Here is a 20,989-nt window from a genome sequence, read left to right on the forward strand (position 1 = left end):
AAGGCTGCTTTTTACACAGCGTGACCGTAACATAGTCATTGTGTTCGTGTTTTTAACATCACGGTCGTTATGGGTAAGTATGATGGCGGAGGTAGAATCCTTCCGTGGTCAGCTTCGTTGGCGGAGCTACGGCATGTTCCCATTTCCACCGAGTGGTCGAAAGTAGTTCCTGTTGCATTATCTGTTTCTATACGGATTGCAGAAGGTGGTGGACATAGCGTTCTCCGACTTCTGTTCAGTTCCGACTTAAATTGCGACGATTACATGGATGAAGCTGCAAGGAGGCGGGGCAGAGATTGAGGAAGAGTTACAGGATGCAGAGGAATTGTCTAAGACGACGTTGGAGTTTTGCTGTAGCAGGTATGTTCGAAAAAGGTTTCGAGGTACGAGAGCGGCACGAAATTATTCACCAGTGGCTGTAATAATTAAATGACGTGTCCATAGGATCCAACGCAAGTACGCGGTTGAATGAAGGGTCTTGATTCCAAATCGCTGACAGCGTTTCTACCGGAAAGCGTTACACTATCAGCGGCTCTTGTGTGTGAATGTAGAACCAAGACCACTTTTTATGCAGGGTGATGGTAACATAGTCGTTGTGATCATGTTTTTAATAGCGCGGTCCTTACGCGTAATATATGTTGCCGGCAGTAGAATCCTTCTGTGGTCAGCTTCAAATGTCGATTCTCAATAATGTTCCTCGAAAAGAACATCGTCTTCCTTCCAGGGATTCCCGTTAGGATCAATTTAATTCATTAGCCTATCAATTTGATATCAGCGACATGCCGCCTGGCGGAAGTAGCCGATGGCTAGGGCACCAGGGATATGATTCTCCACTTGATGTTTTTTTCATTGTGGCGTTATCTTTTAACATTTCAATTTTGCACCTATACAGGGAGAGCAAACCATTGTAATAAAATCAAATGTGTTACCGAATTTATAAAGTGATACGTAGTATGAAATTTATATTTACAACTTCTCTGTGCTATTACCTTAAGAGTCTTCATATGTGGTGAGACGTTTGGTTACCTTAAGAGAGAGTTCGAAAATGAGGAGGCGTCCTGTGACAGTGGTAGATCTTAGCACTCCGTCAGGAGCCGAAAATGAGTTTAATGTTCTAGTTCTGTGATGCATGACGTAACGGATAAGAAAAGATATTTTTCTACCTGATGAAAGAATACTTAGAGGGAATATAGCCTATGCCATAGTCCTGTACAGGATTTTTACAAGTAACGTTAATTTAACTACGTGAAAACGCGTGCATTGTCCGATTTCTTCTATCTTCGAAAACGACTCGTATAAACAGGAGGAAATTCATGCGAAATTCTAGGTGTATGGCCAACAACATCGTTGCCTCGGATTGGATGAAGGTGGTCTCTTAAACTGATGGGTCTATGTCGGGGTGGAATTGTTTAGAACTACTGCATATGTCCAAGCTGCAGCTGCTTGTTTCGCAGTGCACTGCGGCTGCCTGCAAGAGCGGTCACGAGGAGTCAGCGTCCGGAAGTAATGGATAACACAGCCTTTAGCGTGAACAAAGAATGCGCCTACCTGTCTGATATTGCCTATGGCAGCAAGGGCTGGCGAAATGTCGAGTGTGCTGGCTGAGTGTGACAGAAGAGGACGTGTTTGTGTTGTTTGAGAGAAAATTCAAAATGATGGATGTTTGCGTTGGATGTATTAATAACATCCGAATCCCTAGCACTCCAATTATCCCTGGATGCCCCCCTAATTCGTCAACAGAAATATGTAAAATAAATGAAGTAGTTTTATCTAATCCACCTACACATAAAGTGAAACATGTAAATGAAGTTTTTATGATTACTGGTTACAAAAAAAGAAAATATCGTGATGTACGTCTTCTAGAAAGAGTCATGAAATGAAAGATAATGTAGTTAATGTTAAATTGTTAAGTACGGGTATTACATGTAAAAGTTGGTTAAATAAAGAAAAATTTATTGATTAAAAATTTATATACAAAATTAAAAATCTAGACTTTCATTTTTTATCTCTCTGTTATCCTAAGGATATTTATCTATATTTGTAAATCAGTCAACTGATGACTGTGAATTATTCACTTCATTTAATTGGTGAACAAATGTGCATTGTTTACGATTATTTCAAAAAACAGAACGAAGTTTATTATATCACTCAATAATCGTTCTTGGGTGTGATCATTCAAAATATAGAAATAATTTTGAAAAAATACAGCATTTAAATTTTCTTCCATAATTAATTCCTAACATTTCCAAAAAATTTGGATGTATATTGTGAATATAGTGCAGTTATATTGTAATCCTTTTCATTCTGTTTAATTACATAATATTTCAGTTGACAATTACAATCAAAAGGTTTTAAAAGAACAAGTGTTACTTTTAATTTTTGGTTAAATGTTGGGGTATAAATGGGGTGGTACCGTATTTTTTCATTTTAATTAATCTTTTAAATTTTTGTATGTTCATCTTTACATTCAATCCTATCATATTTTAATTTGATTGTTTCATTTTTTATTTATTTATTTTTTGTATACAATTACCTTTGTTGTTTATTTTTCATAGAAAGTAAGTATTTCTTGTTTAATTTTATATTTGCCATATTTTATTGGTGATAAAACTTTGCTTGTAAACAATTTTTAAAAATATTTCAGCTTTGTCTTTTTAGGTGATAAAATTAATGAATATAATTTGCTTGATTGTTAAATATAGTTGACTTTTCATTTCGTTTAATATCTTCACATTGAAGGGGTCTAGTTTTTCAAAATATATTTGTGTTTTTCTCATCAATATGTTTCAAGATTTATGCATTTTATTTTGTTTTCTAAAATTTCTGCATAATTTTTACTTTAAACCTGGGATTATAATTTTCATCAATAATCATTAATACCTGTTTATCGTTATATGAAAGCTTGCTGTTGATGATATCTGTAAATAAGTTAATTTATAACCAGAAAAATTTAGTGAACAAAACTAGCTTTTCCCTTATTAAATTTTTTTCTATATTAACGGAAGCGATTCAGACTCAAAGGATTGAAACTCGTGAAATTGAGAAATCCACTGATAATTTAATTTACAGATGCCACAAAAGATGTTATAGGCCAATATGTAGACAATTTTTAAATGAATATCATAAAAAACTCTACAATAATAAGCGAATTCATTATGCATGTTGAAAATAAGATTACGCCTGTTAATGCAAGGTCATTTAAAACGAATTCCAAGTGATCAACATTAAAAGACTGTTTCTAAACTATTATTACCTATGAAAAAAGATGAGCAAAGTGAATGTGGCAACACATCTTAAAACAATTTATTAATTGTGAAATTAAAGTATGTGATAGAATTTAAATCATTCCATAGAGTAAATTACTCTGGCCGCAGTGGCCGTGCAGTTCTAGGCACAACAGTCTGTAGCCAAGTGACCGCTACTGGCGCAGGTTCGAATCCTGCCTCGGGCATGGATGTGTGTGATGTCCTTAGGTTAGTTAGGTTTAATTAGTTCTAAGTTCTAGGCGACTGATGACCTCGGAAGTTAAGTTGTATAGTGCTCAGAGCCATTTGAACCATTTTTGTAAATGAAAAAAATGGCTTATAGCACATACCAAGTATAAATAATCTCTTCAAACTTAACATCTTTAGAAAAATTATATCAAATAAATTTATAAATTCTGTTAATGTACTTTTTCTGTTATGTACCTATGATAATGTATCTATTTTATTTTCCAGAATGTATATTTTATCATCTGTGGACTAAATGCCTTTTTATTAACTGCAACTGAATAAATTTCATGTTTATTGCTTTGTATTAAATTCATGATTCTATATTGTTCCCTATTATTCAACAAACAGCATCTATTACCTTGCAAAATTGTTTAAGTTTTACAATATATTTTTTGCTACTTAAGAATTTATTGTCCTCAATATCAGCAATTTTATAAGCAAATGTATTTGATACAAAAGTTTTCTGAGTGTGGTACTATGTCATAATGTATAAAACTACTACTGGTGGAGAAAAAATACAGCATTTCGGCCATGGTTGCAGCGGCTTTCCTCTGGGGATGCTGGTGCGTTCTAGCTATGCAGTGTCCTTTATATTTTGTTGTTACTGTTCACTGCACATGCCATTATGTCGTAATATTAAAAAGATAGTTCGTTTCATTGGTCACTTAAGAAAGAAGGAGAGGAAACTTTATTTTAATAGGTTGTTGCGATGGAGGGAGAACGTAACATCTTTTGTCTATTGGCTCTTGTGTTATGTGCCATGGTTGGTCGTCACCATTGAATGAGAAGTTGGCTGCTGTCTACCAAATGCTAGACGTTGGTTGTCTGGTGGCAGTTACTCGCCGATAGTGCTCGTGCCCCATGTTCACAGTTCGTTCTGTTGGGCTCTGATTGCTGGCAGCCAAGATGGGACAATCCTGAGCCCATCCTCCCTGTTCTTGTTATTAGGGTGTTTAAGTATTTCGATGGCGTCTCTGGTTTTGCGATTCGTCATAACCGGCTCCTTGGCCAACACACAGGGTTCGCTGAATTTTATTTCACTTCCACAGTCTTGCTGATGTTCTGCCACTGCAGATTTGTTGTGTTGCCCTAGATGAGTATAGCACTTGTGTCCCTGAATGCGCTTTGTTATTGGCCTGCCAGTCTCTCCACATTCACATTCCACATTTTACATGCCTGCAGTGTGTAATGCATCCATCTTGTCCTTAGTGGAGCCTAGCACGTCCTGGATCCTGCGACCACTATAGAAGACAGGCTGCACCCCAACCTGGTGAATATGTTTGCCTATTCGATCAGTAACATTTTTCACATAAGGTCAGCGCATTGTTGGCTGCGGTTTGTCTATTTCTTGCTTATCTTTCTTGCTTGTGTTTGTCGACAAGGCTGTGTGGATCGACTTACGGCTGTCGCCATTGGCTAGAAACATTGTGCGTAGCCTTTTAAGCTCAGGTGCTATGTTTTGAGCATCACTTAGGCACTGCGCATGGATTGCCAAAGAACAGATGACCGAGTTCTTCTGCGCTGGGTAGTGGTAGGATTGGGCTTTCAGATATCTGTCTGTATGTGTAGGTTTGCAATATACTCTGTGCCCCAGTGTACCCTCCATTGTCCTGTATACTTCGATGTCTAGAAATGGAATTGCACCATTCTCCTCTAATTCGAGTGTGAACTGTATCTTTCCATGCATGTTGTTCAAATATTCTTGAAACTTGCGTAGCTCCATTTCACCATGAGGCCAAACAGCGAACGCGTTGCCCATGTATCTGAACCAGCGAGGTGGGCGTAAAGGAGCTGAACCAAGGGCCATTGCTTCAAAGGCTTCCATGAATATGTTGGCTGCCTGTGGAGGCAGGGGAGACCCCATTACTATTTCATCTGTCTGCTAATAATATTTTCCTTGCCATTTGAAGTACGTTAAGTCAGGCACAACTCAACCAGGTCGCATATGTCTGGTGGGACATGCTCCTGAAGGATGTAGATAGTTTCATCTACTGGTACGTTCGTAAATAGTGATTTCGCGTCAAAACTGACCGTGATGTGCATAGGTAGTAGTTTTATACTTATGATGCGGTACCACACCCAGAAATTTTTATGTAGACTGACTCTGGCCACGGAATCCTACATAATTACAAATGTATTTGATCTCAAACCACAAAATTCTTCCTTTTTTTCCATGATATTCCTCTTTCATTTTGCCTTAAACTTTTTTATTTACTTGTGGAATGTTAGATACATATTATATGTTGGATAATCACTTTATCAAATTTATAAGTCACTTTTTCATATCCTGAGAAGAAACTTCAATTTATATATTATACATATAACTGACAATATCTTGATAAGAAAGCTCAATATTTTTTGTATAATTTGGTTTTGTAAAATAGTGGTGAAAACTGCATGTTAATTCTTTAGTTTAATAAAGTATATTATACCAATATAAATTGGTTTGTTGAACATAATTCTGGATTTATTCAACTAAATTTTTGATTAAGTATTGCTCTTCCTCTAAAATTTAATTTTGCTCTAAGTTTCTCATACTAATTTTCATTTGAATCCAAGTTTATCTCAAGTACAGCAGCTGTTTACCTTCAGTAAGTGATATTAGCACTTCATTTCAGCAGATTAGGAAACATTCACACCAAATGTGTTGAGTCCTGTCTACTTGTCCGCTTAGCTTTTCTGAAAGTACTAGCCGGGCTGTATGTCTTCAGTTTCTTACTGCTATTCAGGATCAGCCAATTTTGTGCCCATCTGATAAGAGGGGGCATAGTCTAAAAAAAGTAAATCAAATGTTCTGTCACTTACATGTAGGGTAGAATCTGATATTGTGCACATTGCATTTATACAACCTTTTGCACTCTACATGTTTTCTGAGGATAAATAATTTATTGTAATTGTGATTTGTTCTAGTAGGATCCTAGTAAAAATGATTAGTTTGACATGTTAAACTGACTTGAAGCAAAACAACACAATACTTCATTTTATGGAAAACCCTTAAGTGTAGGTTGTCAATGAGAGGGTCATTTTAAACTTTTGTAGGTGTGAGAATTCCATTGTGGAAATAACATTAGGCTGCCACACATACACATGCTATATGGTACATGTACCATGAGGGTTTGCACTAAATGATGGTGATGCTGATCCAAGATAGTTCACAAATAGGAGTTTTTGTAAGTAGCTGGTGTCTATCTTTTCAGCATAATTTGTTGTTGACTGAGGTTGTAGGAAGACGGGACACAATCTCAATGATGAAATTAGATTTTAATCATATGGAACTACAACCATCTTTGCTAAAATCTTAATTTGCATATTGTAAATTTGTGCAGTTGAATTAATTATATATATTCTGCTATTCACTGATGTTTTCTGAGTTTCTTTAATAGTTTCTGACCCCAGACATTACTTTATCAGACATTGTTTTTGTTGTTTGTGTTGGATATTAACAGGGAATTGTATGTCCTATGCCACTAATATTAAACTATCGAATTTTGTGACCCATTATCCTGGAAACTTTTTAAGATACCATCTTACAATTTATTGAATTCACCTTTCTAGCTACACTGAACTAGAATTATTACTAAAATTGTATTGTGGGGCATGTTATCTTTTTTTCCAAACACTCAATTTTTTGACAGAGTTTTGTAAATAAGTGAACATAAAAACAAAACAACTTAGGTCATTTTAATTATTCTAGTTCCATATTGGCTGTTTATCACACTTGGCATGGTGTGAAAATTTCATGTCTCTGGCATCAGTCCTTTTTTTAGAAAATGGGTCATTTATTGCAAAAAATGTAGTTCAGAGATATTGAGGTTTAAAACTTTTTTATTTCAAATTCTTATTCAGACCTTCATTTCTGCGCCTTTTAAGAACTAGAATTGAACTGGCCCATAATCTGTATCTTCTTCAGTGTCACAACAGTCCAGTGCTTGCCTCCTCTTTTCTTTCTTGCTTCTTTTGTCATTTGGTCAGCAGCTAACTCTGCTTTCCATACATGAAGTTCATCCAGTTCCCACAGTCCTTTAGCTGCGTTCTGTCCAAATCTAACCCCTAACTTCTCCAGAACCTTACGTTTTTCATAGTTCTCACCATTAAGAGTTATTACAGAATCAGACACTGCTAATGTTAGAGTCATAAGGCCAACAAATACTTTTGTAGGCACACAGCACCACACAACATTATTTAAGGATTCATTCACATTCTGTGTCTTCCCATGTAAACACTTCTTTAGTAGCTCAGTATTTGCCAAATCTCTGTAAATAGCTTTGATTGCCTCCATTACTGCCAAAGGAAGACAATGTTTATGTGTAAATTCACAAAGGGTGCCAGAAAATTCAGCTTGCCAATAGTTACTCCAAGTGTTTGGTGGAGGTGGACACAAAGCATGGCATGGCTTTTCGTCAGTTGATATTCGATGAAAGAAAGTGCTCCACACAGCTCTTTTCATCTTCTCTAAATTGTCACAGTTATCTCTAATTGCCTTCCCATAATACTGCTGTCAGTTTACTAGAAAAATAGCCAATAATCACACTACTGTCTACGAAAACTAGTATCAGAAACAAAGGACTGATTTGATTATTTGTAACGCCAACTTCTGAGACGTTGCAGTAGGCACAAAACAAAGCAATTCACAGCCTTCTAGACTGTGTAGTTCCCAAGATATGACTACTCAACTGTGGCAGTATATGCCTAGCTGTGAAAATGTTACATGTCAACATTCAACATATTATTTGAACGTTTAACAACTGTCTGATTTTAATACGAGGGCGGTTCAGAAAGTAACCTCCGATTGGTCACAGTGCGGGTTGTGGGGGGAGTAGCGACGCCATCTGTGCGTTCACGCACTCAACAGGTCAGTCGGCATCAAGTGGTGGTCGAGTGAACGTCGTACCTGCGCTAGTTTAGTTTTTGTGGCAGTTTGAAATGTGTGCTGCAATAGAAAACCCCGCCAACTGTGAAGTGCGTGCTGTCATAAGGTTTTTCACAGCCAAAGGATATTCTGCAGCAGCTATTCATCGTGAGCTTTGTGCCGTGTACGGACCAAGAGTTATGAGTGAAGGAGTTGTCCATGAATGGGTACGTTTATTTAAAAGTGGACGAGAAAACGTTCATGATGAAGAGAGGAGTGGTAGACCATCATTGGTGACTGACGAACTCGTTCAGACAGTTGATGCAAAAGTTCGTGAAAATCGACGTTTCTCAATGTCGGAGTCGTCTACCGGTTTTCCACAGATTTCTAAGACTCTCTTGTACGAGATAGTGACAGCAAGATTGGGTTACCGTAAGTTCTGTGCACGATGGGTGCCCAAAATTCTTACCGACCACCACAAAACTCAAAGAATGGCCTCTGCATTAGACTTTCTGTCACGTTATGAGGACGAAGGAGAACCATTGTTAAACAGAATCGTGACCGGTGACGAAACCTGGATTAAGTACGTGAACCCTGAGACAAAAGAACAATCAAAGATGTGGGCACATTCAAATTCGCCTACCAAACCAAGAAAGGCCTCGCAAGATTTTTCTGCCAGAAAACTGATGGCAACGGTGTTTTGGGATGCCAAAGGGGTGTTGTTGGTTGAATTCATGGAACGTGGTACGACAATTAATCAAGACGTGTACTGTGAAACAATAAAAAAGTTACGACGGGCTATACAGAACAAACGCCGTGGTATGCTGACTTCCGGTATCGTTTTTTTGCACGATAACACCCGTCCTCACTCTGCTCGCAGAACAACGGCCCTTCTTGAGTCCTTCAAGTGGGACGTTATCAACCATCCACCTTACAGCCCAGACCTGGCGCCAAGTGATTATCACCTCTTCATGCATTTGAAGAAATGGCTCGGGTCACAGCGGTTTGATGACGACGAAGAGCTCAAAGCTGCGGTCACAGGCTGGCTCCAGGCACAAGCGGGTGATTTTTATGCAGAAGGAATTTCAAAGCTTGTGAAGAGATACGATAAGTGCCTCAATTGCTATGGAGACTATGTAGAAAAATAGTGCAAAGATGTAGTTGTAAGATGTATATATTAAAATATTTGTATTTAACTTGGTGTATTTTTTTAAATCAACTGGAGGTTACTTTCTGAACGGCCCTCGTATATTATATATACCAAAATGACCAGGAAAGTCTAAATTACATTATGGAGAAGAAAACAGAAAATGTAAAATTTTAACGAATTTCACATACAATGTCCCCTTAAGTTATTGTTTCATGCAGCTCAAGGTGATAGGAATGAGGATGCTGTAAATTGTTGATAGGATATGTGGTATTCGCTGAAACAAATGGTTTTTGGTTATATCTGGTTTTTCCCGTGCCAGTTTAACCTGGCTATTGAAACTGCTTAGAATAACCAGAGTAGAAGGACAAAGACAGCACCACCTCACTCTGCATTGTTGCCAGATTTATTCAAGATGTCGGATCCAAGATGGCCACCATAGATGCGGCAACATCAAATTGACATCATGGTGAGAAGTCCAAATTTTCACAGGAAAATAGGTCACTTGACTACCTCCACTAACCTAACTCCCCCCTACTCTCCCTTCCCCATCCCATCCCATCCCCTCCCCACCCTTGCACTCCCATCGCTTCTCCATCTGGAAATTGTCAGGAAAAGGACTCAGTCTGTGCTAGGCTGCTGGATAGGGTGCACAGCAGTCTTTATTTGGTGTGCACTGTGGTATATTGTTTACGTAAACAGCTTGAGTTACCATTGATCAAGCACTAGACAGTAGCTCCATTCACTTTGTTCACCTTGAGGTGCTTAGTCCAGCTGATCTAGTTCACAACAGCGCCATGAGAAAGTGCTGTTGGCGTTCCTCCTCCTGTACCCTTCCTTTGCCATGACATAATCCAAGAGAGCGGTCTAGGAAAAATGGTGGGTTATTCACATGTAGTTACACTGTCACAGACTGCTTCAATGTATATGAAAAACTTTCCCGTGCTTCTCCATTCGCGCAGGCTGCCCAGAGTTGGGGTGTGCTGGAGGGATTTGGAACCACCGATGTCTGTGCTGGATGCTGGAAGAACCCACACACCAGCACTAGCATGTAGTAGCCACTGGTTGGCCACGTGCTAAACACTTCCTGTCATGCTGGAAATACCCACAGCCTCCCGAGCTCAGCCCTTCTGCACAGATATCATTTATCGTTGAACACGAACTGCCTCAGGAGTTATTACGTCTAGTGTTTAACCAATGTGCGAAATATTGTCACATATATATCTCGAAGACGACACAGGAATTAAGTGTGCCACTGCACAAAAAGAGAGACAGTGACAGAGAGTTTTGCAGATGACACAAAAATATTTACACAATTTGCGATGTAAATACAAGGCTTATTTCGATGAATACTAGCACCACACTTGAACATAGACTCTAAAAAGATTGTGGTACACTTGTGAAACCTCCCTGAGACACTTCATGCGCATTTTTGGAGGTACCACATCTTTCCCTTGTCCTTGAGCATGAGCTGCTTCAGGAGTTATTAAATCCAATTGAATATGTCTCTAAATATACTTCCAAAGAGATGGCTGCACAATAGTTTCCCTCAGTTTTGTAATGCGTGCCGTCACACTTGAACAAAGACTATAAAGATCATGGCACAATTGTGAAATCTCCCAGAGGTACATCATGCACTTCTGTGGGAAATATCACATCCTTTCCTCGTCTTTGAGCAAGAGCTGCATATGATTTCAGTCCGTTGGTAGCCGTAAGATGAATAAAAGATGTTTTTAGGTGGAAAATTATGTCCAGTCATAATAACGGAATAGATTTTGATATTTCCAGAGCCACAGTTGTTAGGAAGGGGTATTACCGATACTTCCCTTATTGTTGAATGTCATCATATTGAGGTTTCAGTCGTAATATTTAATTATAAGTAGAGTTATAAGTACGTTGCTCGTTTCCTAGGACGATAATGCTTGGTGTATTGGACTGCATGGTGGAGAGTAGTATATTTATGAAAGTTCTGGGACAAAAGGCATTTTGGCTTAAAAATTGCAGGATGCAAACCAAGATTCTAATTTCACAGTTTTCCCCGACCAAAAAATCTCATTTACCTGTATCCAACAAAAAACATTCTGTATAAATACAACAAAAACAATTTGGCCAACAAAGTTGAGTTATTTAAAAACTTGGAAAATTATAGTAAAGGAAATATTAATGTAACTAAAAAGAAAAAAAGGAAATTTTTAAAATTTAAATTCTAAAACATGAATTTGGCTATCTTTATTTGTTTTTTCTTTTACAATGGTAAATAAATTGTATTCCTAAAATTTTATCTAATTTATGTCAGCCCCCAGTAGCTGAATGGTCAGTGCAACAGAATGTCAATCCTAAGGGCCCGGGTTCGATTCCCAGCTGGGTCAGAGATTTTCTCTGCTCAGGGACTGGGTGTTGTGGTGTCCTAATCATCGTCATTTAAACCCAATCGACACGCAGGTCGCCAAAGTGGCGTCAACTCGACAGAACTGCACCTGGCGAACGGTCTACCCGATGGGAGGCCCTCGCCACATGGCATTTACATTTACATTTTTCTGTCATTTATCATCATCATTGGTAAATATTTTAGTAAAATGATCTGGAAGAGTAATTTTTTATTTATCATCTAAAGGTAATAAAATTTTACCACAAAATTAAGTAGGTAAAATTTCAACTTTTGAAATAACATATGATTTATGTTTTTAAAGTTCTGATAATTTAATGAATATTTTGAATAAGCATTACTATAACTTTTAAGTTCAGATAATAGATTTTCAATGCTACCAGTCACGTTTATTTAAATTATAGGAATTATAAACTAAAACTTTTTGCAAATGTTTGGTAAACATTTGGAGAGCGTTTTAATTTTCTGAATAGCTGAAGTTCACAGTTTTTATTTTATCAAGTTTGCTGAAAATATTTCTAAAGGAAATGAAAACAAGAAATTAAAAGTTGTTTAATTTTCCTAATTTATTTTTCATTTATGTAATTAGAAATTTGCAGTAGGTATTCTGTGTTGTGAATGATAAGTAAACCTTTTTTGGAATATATAATATCAAATGCAATTGCATCATGTGAAATATTTTTATTGAAGAATGCATATAATCTCATTGTTGTTTTTTGAGTAGTTAAAACATTAATACTAATAGACACATTAATTACATAAATATCATAGTTTTGAATAAAATGGAATGGGCTTAAATTTACATCATTATTTAATTGGTTATTTTTTTTAAATCTCTACAAGAATCATAAGCTTTTAACAAGTCATTTGGTGATTCAAGATTCCATAGTTCTTTGAGGAAAACCTTCATTTCTTCCATTCTTTAGATAAAAATATTGTAATTTAACATGATCAAATAATGAAGAATCAAGTAATTGTTTATTTTTTCGATTAGCTTGAGAAACAACAAAAATTTAATAAGGCATATCAAATTCTGTGGAATTATAATAACTAGTAATATCTAGTTCAAAATTTCTTTATCCTTGTAAACCAGCAAATTCAATTGTTAGGAGTTCAAAGACAGATATTGGAATTTCTGGAGTTTTTGTCTTTCTTGCTCTATTTCAAGTGGATATTCTGGTTCATATTTAACAACAGGAACATGAATTTCCATACTTTTGACAACAAAATTTTACATTCTTTTGGAAGTGGAGAATTATCATTTTCAGTAGTACAGTGAAGAATAGAATCTTGATCCTTTCTCAAACTCCAATTAAAAATTAACAGTTAAATCACCTTCAACATTATCTTTAAGAAATACACCAAACAATTCTAAAGGAGAAAGAATTTAATGTTGTTTAGTTTCAATTTTTCCATTGTTAAGAATATGTCCTTCCATATTTAAGTCATTAGAAAGGGAAGAAGTTAATAGAGTAAGACTTGAAGAAAAAATAAATAGACATTATATTCTAGATAAAATATTATTCCCTTTTTTAATTGTAATAACATAAAACAATTTTAAAAATGTAATTAGCAATTACTTTAATATTTGATTTATCACCATATGCAAAAAAATCAGTTCCATCTGTGTGAACAACATAAAAAGTCCTATAATGTTATGAAAAATTAGAACGAATCCAACGATCACCAATAATAATATTTACTTCTGTTTCCTTGTTGGGAAGATTTAAATGATTTTACGTATTCTCATAATCGGGAAATCTGTCAAATTTATAGCTTTGGATTTGGTTCGTGATTTATTAAGGAAACAATTTATTAATTCTAAGACAACTTTTCCATAAAAACCATTACAGTAAATTATACTATCATTTTCATTAGTTATAGTTATTTCTACATTCTGAATTGTACCGAAAATTGGATTTTTATAACGTGATTTGGTTCATAAATTATTGGACCACCAAATATAGAATTAGTATAAATGAAGCAATAATATTAGTTACTCGCTGAAAATGATCATTATCTTTCACAAACTTTCCATATGCAAATAAAATGTTATATTAATTAATTCAAACAGAATGATTTGAGAAACATCTTAAGCAAAAGTTGTTTTAATTAGGTTCAATAGTTTCATTATTAAACGCTAAAACTCTTGCAATATTATTTTCTTTTATATCTATACATATTTTTATATCACTTTCGATAACAATTCTACTTAAAATTTCAATCTCCTTTAATATGAATATTTGGATTTTTCGAATGCATAACTTTTCTAAATTTTTCAAACTACATTGACCAACAGGAATTTCTATTGTTTCTATATCACAGTAAAGTTTCAAAGAGCATTGCACAAAGATAGCGATGGCATATCCACAATAAATAAGGAAGCGGGATGGGAGGAGATCAAAAACGAAATAGTTGAAATAGCAAAAGAAAATTGTCTCGTGAAAAGAGTAAGAAGACATCCATGGTGGGACAATGAATGTGATGAGAACCTGGAGAAGAGACAGAAATTGTGGCAGAAATGGAACTCCACAAAAGATCCTCAAGATCTTGACAATTTTAAAATCCAGAGAAGAGAAACAGCTAAGCTTTTCCGTAATAAAAAAAAGAAGACAATTTCAGGATAACCTAGAACAGATTGAGGAAGACTTTAAAAGAAATAATTCTAGAGGTTTCTACAAAACTTTTAGAAAACAGCTAACCAAATACCAATCCCCAAATTTATGTTTTAAAGATGAAGAGAACAAGCTAGGTTTGACAAACAAGACTAATTGTGAAATATTAGCAAAATATTTCGAGAATCTACTAAATTGTGAACCACCCAAAGATAAAATGAGTTTTGAAAACCACCGAAATACTAATACCGAGTCAAAAGCTCCAGACGCTGAAGAAATAAAACACATAATACACAGTCTAAAAAACAATAAAGCCCCAGGTGAAGACTCCATAGTACCAGAAATCCTAAAAATAATGGATACCAACCTCCCACAAGTTTTGGAACATATGTTTAAGAAGATCTGGGACGAAGAAAGAATTCCTGAAGACTGGCAGTGTGCCCTGATACACCCACTACACAAAAAGGGGGATAAGATGAATGTTAATAATTATAGAGGGATCTCGCTACTACCAGTAGGATACAAAATTTTGTCAAGGAAATTACTTCAAATCGTGGAGCCAGTTCTGGATAAAAAAATAGGTGAATATCAAGCAGGTTTTAGACAAGGTAGATCCTGTGTTGAACAAATATTTAACCTGAAAACACTAATTCGTTACAGAATCTCAAGAGGCCAGAGATTTGCAATAGTATTTGTAGATTTCAAAAAAGCATACGACTCGGTAGATAGAGAAACATTACTGAAAGTATTGGAAGAATTTGGGGTCGATACGAAAACAATTCAAATTATCAAACAGACGCTAACAAACAGTAAGGCCAAAGTTAAATTTATGGGTGAAATTTCAAGGAAGTTCGAAATTAAAACAGGTGTTAGACAAGGTGATGGTTTATCCCCAATCCTCTTCAACTGCGTACTGGAAAAGATATTGAGAATATGGAAAGAAGAACTCAAAGGCACCATGAATGACATCAGAATTGGAACAAAAAAAGAAAAAATAGAAGTGGACTGTTTAGCTTTTGCAGACGATCTGGCAATAGTTACAGAAAACGAAGAAATAGCTCAGAACTACCTGGAGAAACTACAAGAAGTTTCGGCCAGAGCTGGACTGCAGATTTCATTTGAAAAAACCGTGTATATGTCTAATCATAGAAATAACAAGAAAAATCTTATTACTAAATACGGCAATATTAAGAGAGTAGAAAAATTTAAGTATTTAGGTGAAATAATTCAAGTGAATGGTTTAGACAAGAGTGCAAACCAGGCGAGAGCAAGGAAAATGGAATTTGCTTTTCAAAAAACCAAAGACATATATAACAAAAAAAACATTTCGATTCAAGCTAAATTAAGACATTATAAAACTGTCATTAGACCAGAATGCCTGTATGCATCGGAGTGCCTAACTCTTAACAAAAAGGGGGAAATAGAAAACATGGAAAAGAAAGAAAGGAAAATTTTGAGAAAAATATTAGGACCGAGAAAGATTGGAGAAGAGTACAAGCTAAAGAGTAATAAGGAAATATACAAAACTATTGAGAAAGTGAGTGAGGCAATGCGTAAACGCAGACTAACGTTTTATGGTCACCTGTCGAGGATGGATGGAAACAGACTAACAAGAAAAGTGTTTGAACATAGTAACAGGAACGAAAAAACCAACAATAAATGGATACAGATGGTGAAAAAGGATTTGGCCTATTTTAATGTCACCCGTGAGTCAATCAGGGACAGGGAAAAGTTTAGACAAATAGTGAACGAAATTAAGTGTTTTCCAGAAGAAACGAAACTAAAGAATAATAACAGGAAATGGTCGGAAGAGCGGAGGAGGAACCACTCGAAAATGATGAGGAAATATTGGGAAGAGAGAAAAAAAGATCAAAAAGCCGGGCAAGTGAATTGTTGAACGTGGTCCAAAGATGGCCGAAATCGAAAGAAGAAGACAGTAAAGTTTATTATTTTTTGATATAATATTTGGAGTTAACTAAGATGGAGAAAAACCAACTTGTGAAATATTTTTATAAGTTTCTCTTATTGGAACACTTAATCTTTTTCTCAGAGCGCATGAATTATCACTCAATTGAAATAATTTACTCATTGATATTAGAAAAAATTATGTAAATAAATGATGGATAGAGAACCAAGAAAAAGATTTCCAGACAAGAAGTTAAAAAAATAAACATGGTAAACGTTTACCAAACACTATTCAATGTACAACCATAGAACCAGGTAGTTGTGGAAAACAAACACATAGATCGATAACTATATTCTAGCTCGAGAATGGTTAAAGTGGAAAACTTAATCATTTGTATGTTTATTCAGAAAGTTTAGTTCAATCAAAATATCAAGAATTTGTAAAAAGATGTGAAAAAATTGAAGATGAAATCATGAAAAAATTTGTGCTTTCATTGAAAATAAAGACATTATTCCATTAGATGGATCCAAAGATAAATTAGTTGTAGTTTATGATGACTTCATTCTAGAAAAACAGGAAATAGTAAGAGAATATGTTACTAGAGGAAGACATAAAGAAATATATTATTTTTTTAAGTTAGACATATCCAAATATACCAAAACAATTAGTGGGAGCTAAGTTTAATTTTTTTAAATATTTTTAGACAAGATGATACAAATTGAAATCATATTTTTCATTAATTCGTTGGTGGAAATTTAAAGTTTGATGGATTTGAAAAAATATGTAGTAAATGCTGAAATAAAGATAAATTAGGTGTTGTAACAATACATATGACAAGAAAAATTAATGAAGATAAATATTGAGAAAAGATTAAGAATTTTTGGTAAGTTGAATAACAATTGAATATAGTCTTTCAGTGTAAACATTAAATGTAAACATTGAACATAAACACTGAACAGAAATAATAAACATAAACACTGATTAAAAATATCGAACATAAATGATAAACTTAAACATAAAATGTAAAATAAAAAATTATTATCTCATTTTTTATTCTTAATAAATCGACGCAAAATACAATCCATAAAGTGTTAAAAAAGCCGAACGAAATAAAGGTAAAAGAATAATTAAAAGAATGTTTTAGGAAATGCAAAAACAACAAAGAACAGAATATGATAAATTTAAAAAAGATAAACTAGTGAAAAAGCTAACCAGGGAATTGAAGGATTAGGAGAAAATGTTTTAAAGGCAGCTGAAGGAAATAAAGAAGTTGGAAAACAACTTCTTATAACTGAAATTATTTAGAAGAGTTTCATGATATTCCACAACACTAATGGGTTGGTGATAATCCAGCTAAATAAAACTACACATTAAGCGAATCAGGAGTAAATTGTTTGTTAGAGAGTTATGAAAAAGAAAGATGATTAAAAGTAGAGATATTAAAAAAAATTCGGTGAAACAACGTTAGAGTTTTTTAATCAGAGTGAAGATAATGTTTTTAGATTAAGACCTGTTGGACAGTTTAAATAAATTGGAAAATTACAAGTACAATTCAATGGTGATACATTAATTTTTGTGAAAAGGAATCTGAAGGAACAGTTCTATTACTGAAACTTTTAACTAGAAAACAAATAACTATGTATCGTTTCGGAACAGAATTTGATTTACAAAACCATGCAAAGAATTTTTCAGCTCATGTGCTGTATATAGTGAAAGTAATCCAAATACAATAAAATCACACAAAGGTAATGAATATAGCAATTTGATTAAAACAATTGTTGAAGTATATTTTCCTAGTTTTTCAGAAAGAAATCTTAATGATATATTAGAAAGGTATATATATGAAAGGTTTCGTTAATATGTATTCAGAAAAACCAATCGAATATATATGAATGGATGATGTTCATCAATTAATCGACAGATTAGCAGTAATTCATGGAGAAGAGGTAGCTGAAAATAAAAAATTTCATAACGAAAAAGTAGGAATAACTCAAGTGTAGACAAATAAATTTAGTGATTTTATCATTAATGATCCAAAAGGAATTATTGTGTAATCCAATTTTTGAGTAATTTACCATACATGTTTTGGAAAAGGGAAACATTTGAATAAGGATTACTTAATACTTTAATTAACAAATTATCATTCAAAATGCAACTTCCAGGTTATAAATTTTGTTGTCCGGGAACCAAATTAGAAGAAAGATTTGCTAGAGGTAATAAAGGAATTAATCCATTAGATGAAGCTTGAAACGATCATGATATTTCTTATAGAGATAATAAAGACTCAGAAAAAAAGACATTGATCAGATTAAAAAACTTCAATTATTTGCAAAAGAAAGAATACATGCCAGCGATTCTTCATTAGCAGAAAAAATAGCTGCAACTGCAGTTGGAGGATTATGTATGGAAAACTAAAAAAGGAATAGTTTTCAATGTTGATAAGAATGGATGGGAATTATAAAAATTCTTTATTATTTTTTAATCTATCCAAATAAATAACTTTTCGAATGATTATACTTTGTTATCTAGTGGCAAAACTAAACCAAAATCAATTAAACTTGAACTCAATAATGATTAATGAAATATTATAGAACCATTTTTAAGTGATATCCAAATAAGAAAGAAAGAGGAAAAATTGGTGGAAATTTACTTGTTTCACAAACCATACCTGTTGTGAAAAAGATTGTTGAATATTTAACGAACAAAATAGAAATAAAACATGAAGGTAGATTTTTTACCGTTATTATTAGGTGCATTACCTTATTTAGCAATAATTGGTTCATTGCTGGTGGAACTGCAGCAATGGCAAATGCAGTTATAAATAGGAAAAAAGTTGATAAAGAATTAGAAGAACAAAAAAGATATAATTTGGGAATGGAAGAGAAAGGAAAAGGAGTAAAAATATTTCAAAGAAATAATCGAAAAATTTAATAATTATTTATCTAATTTTCACATAGAAGAATTAGTTAAACAATTAAAAATTAATTATATACATGCTATTTTTATTATTTATAAATTACTTAATGAACCAAAAAAATTTGGAATGTGGACTATTAAATTTAGAAACTTCTGATCATGTTAGAAATCATAGGATTTGTTATTATAAAAATGAAGATATAAATTTTGGTTTTTGATTCATTTGGAGGAAATAGTCCAACAACTCGTTAACTGTCTGCAAAAAATTATGTTTACTATGATATTGGGAGAAGCAAAACAGTGATGTAGTAATTTGTAGACATTTGTATTTGTTTGTTTTAAAACTATTATGTGCAAATTATAAGTTTAATCATATTTTAAATTTACTGTATGGACATTTTTGCAACTAAACTCAATAACTGTTTAGGAAAAATAAAAGATTTGCAATCATAAGATCCAATAATGAATAATGAATTAATTTCAAAGATCAAACATTTCAGTCTTCAGTAGACTCAAAGTAGTTAATGTAGTTAAATAATTACAGAAAGAATTAAATATCATTTTTAAACTAGCTAAATATTGTATTGATTTAAAAAATAAAAGAACAGTTAATGTTAACGATCCACTTGAAGATTTGAGTGCAGTTAGTAAAAGATGTTTGGAAATAAGGCTCTCAGAACCTGAACAACAGTATGTAAATGTGTCAATGGTCAAAACATGCTCCTGTTGCACTAACTCAGGTCGTTCTGTTTCTACACGGGTTGCAGAAGGTGGTGGATATATCTTTCTCATACTTCTGCTCAGTTCTGACATAATTGGAACGATCACATGTGCAAAGCTGTAGAAATGGGAACAGTTGCATAACGCGTAGGGGGTGACTAAAACCACGTTTGAATGTCACTGTAGCATTTAGGTTCAGGAAAAGTGACTCGTTTCGAGATATGGCAGAAATATGATTCACTTGTGGGTGTCATCTGATGTAGGTATGTGCTTGAATAGAGAGACCAGATTCCAAATCATTGACATCATTTCTAGCAGCTAGTGCAACACTAGAGATCTTAGAAGCTAGTGTACATTTTTCTTCTTATGACTTCAATCAGCACATCATCTACTACTACTGTTTGTGTTCCTTCTCAATCAGTCATCACCTATAACTCAGTGGATATACCACAGAACCTCTGATATAGTATTAAGACAGAATGCACTACAAATACTATTGAATTATCTAGTTTGGGTGGTGTGAGGGAGTCGCAAATACCACTTACAATCCATATTTCATAGGCGAATCACTTTCACAATGGAGTAATTTTATCACGTGGTTGCATCGTGGGCTGGTAATACGCATTCCTACGATCACCGTCACGATAACTGTTTGGAAAAAAACCCACCTTATTCAGAGTTAATGTCGTACCTTGATTTGTAAAGCAGGCATAGCGTTTAACATGGATACTTGTGTGCACCTGTACAACAAAGACCGCTTATCACAGTAACATGCAGTAGTTGCTGCGTTTGGCTTTTTCTTTAACATCTGACTGATTAGGTCTCTCTTTCTAGGACACAGTGGTAGGACTCGCAAGAGAAAACTAAGAGACATTTACACCCATCGTTGATTTTCGGTGAGTATTATTTCGTATCGCTGGCAATCAATTACTGATGAAGTATTATACTTAGTAGTA

Source organism: Schistocerca piceifrons, chromosome 1 (genome assembly GCF_021461385.2).
Source record: "Schistocerca piceifrons isolate TAMUIC-IGC-003096 chromosome 1, iqSchPice1.1, whole genome shotgun sequence".
Classification (NCBI taxonomy): domain Eukaryota; kingdom Metazoa; phylum Arthropoda; class Insecta; order Orthoptera; family Acrididae; genus Schistocerca; species Schistocerca piceifrons.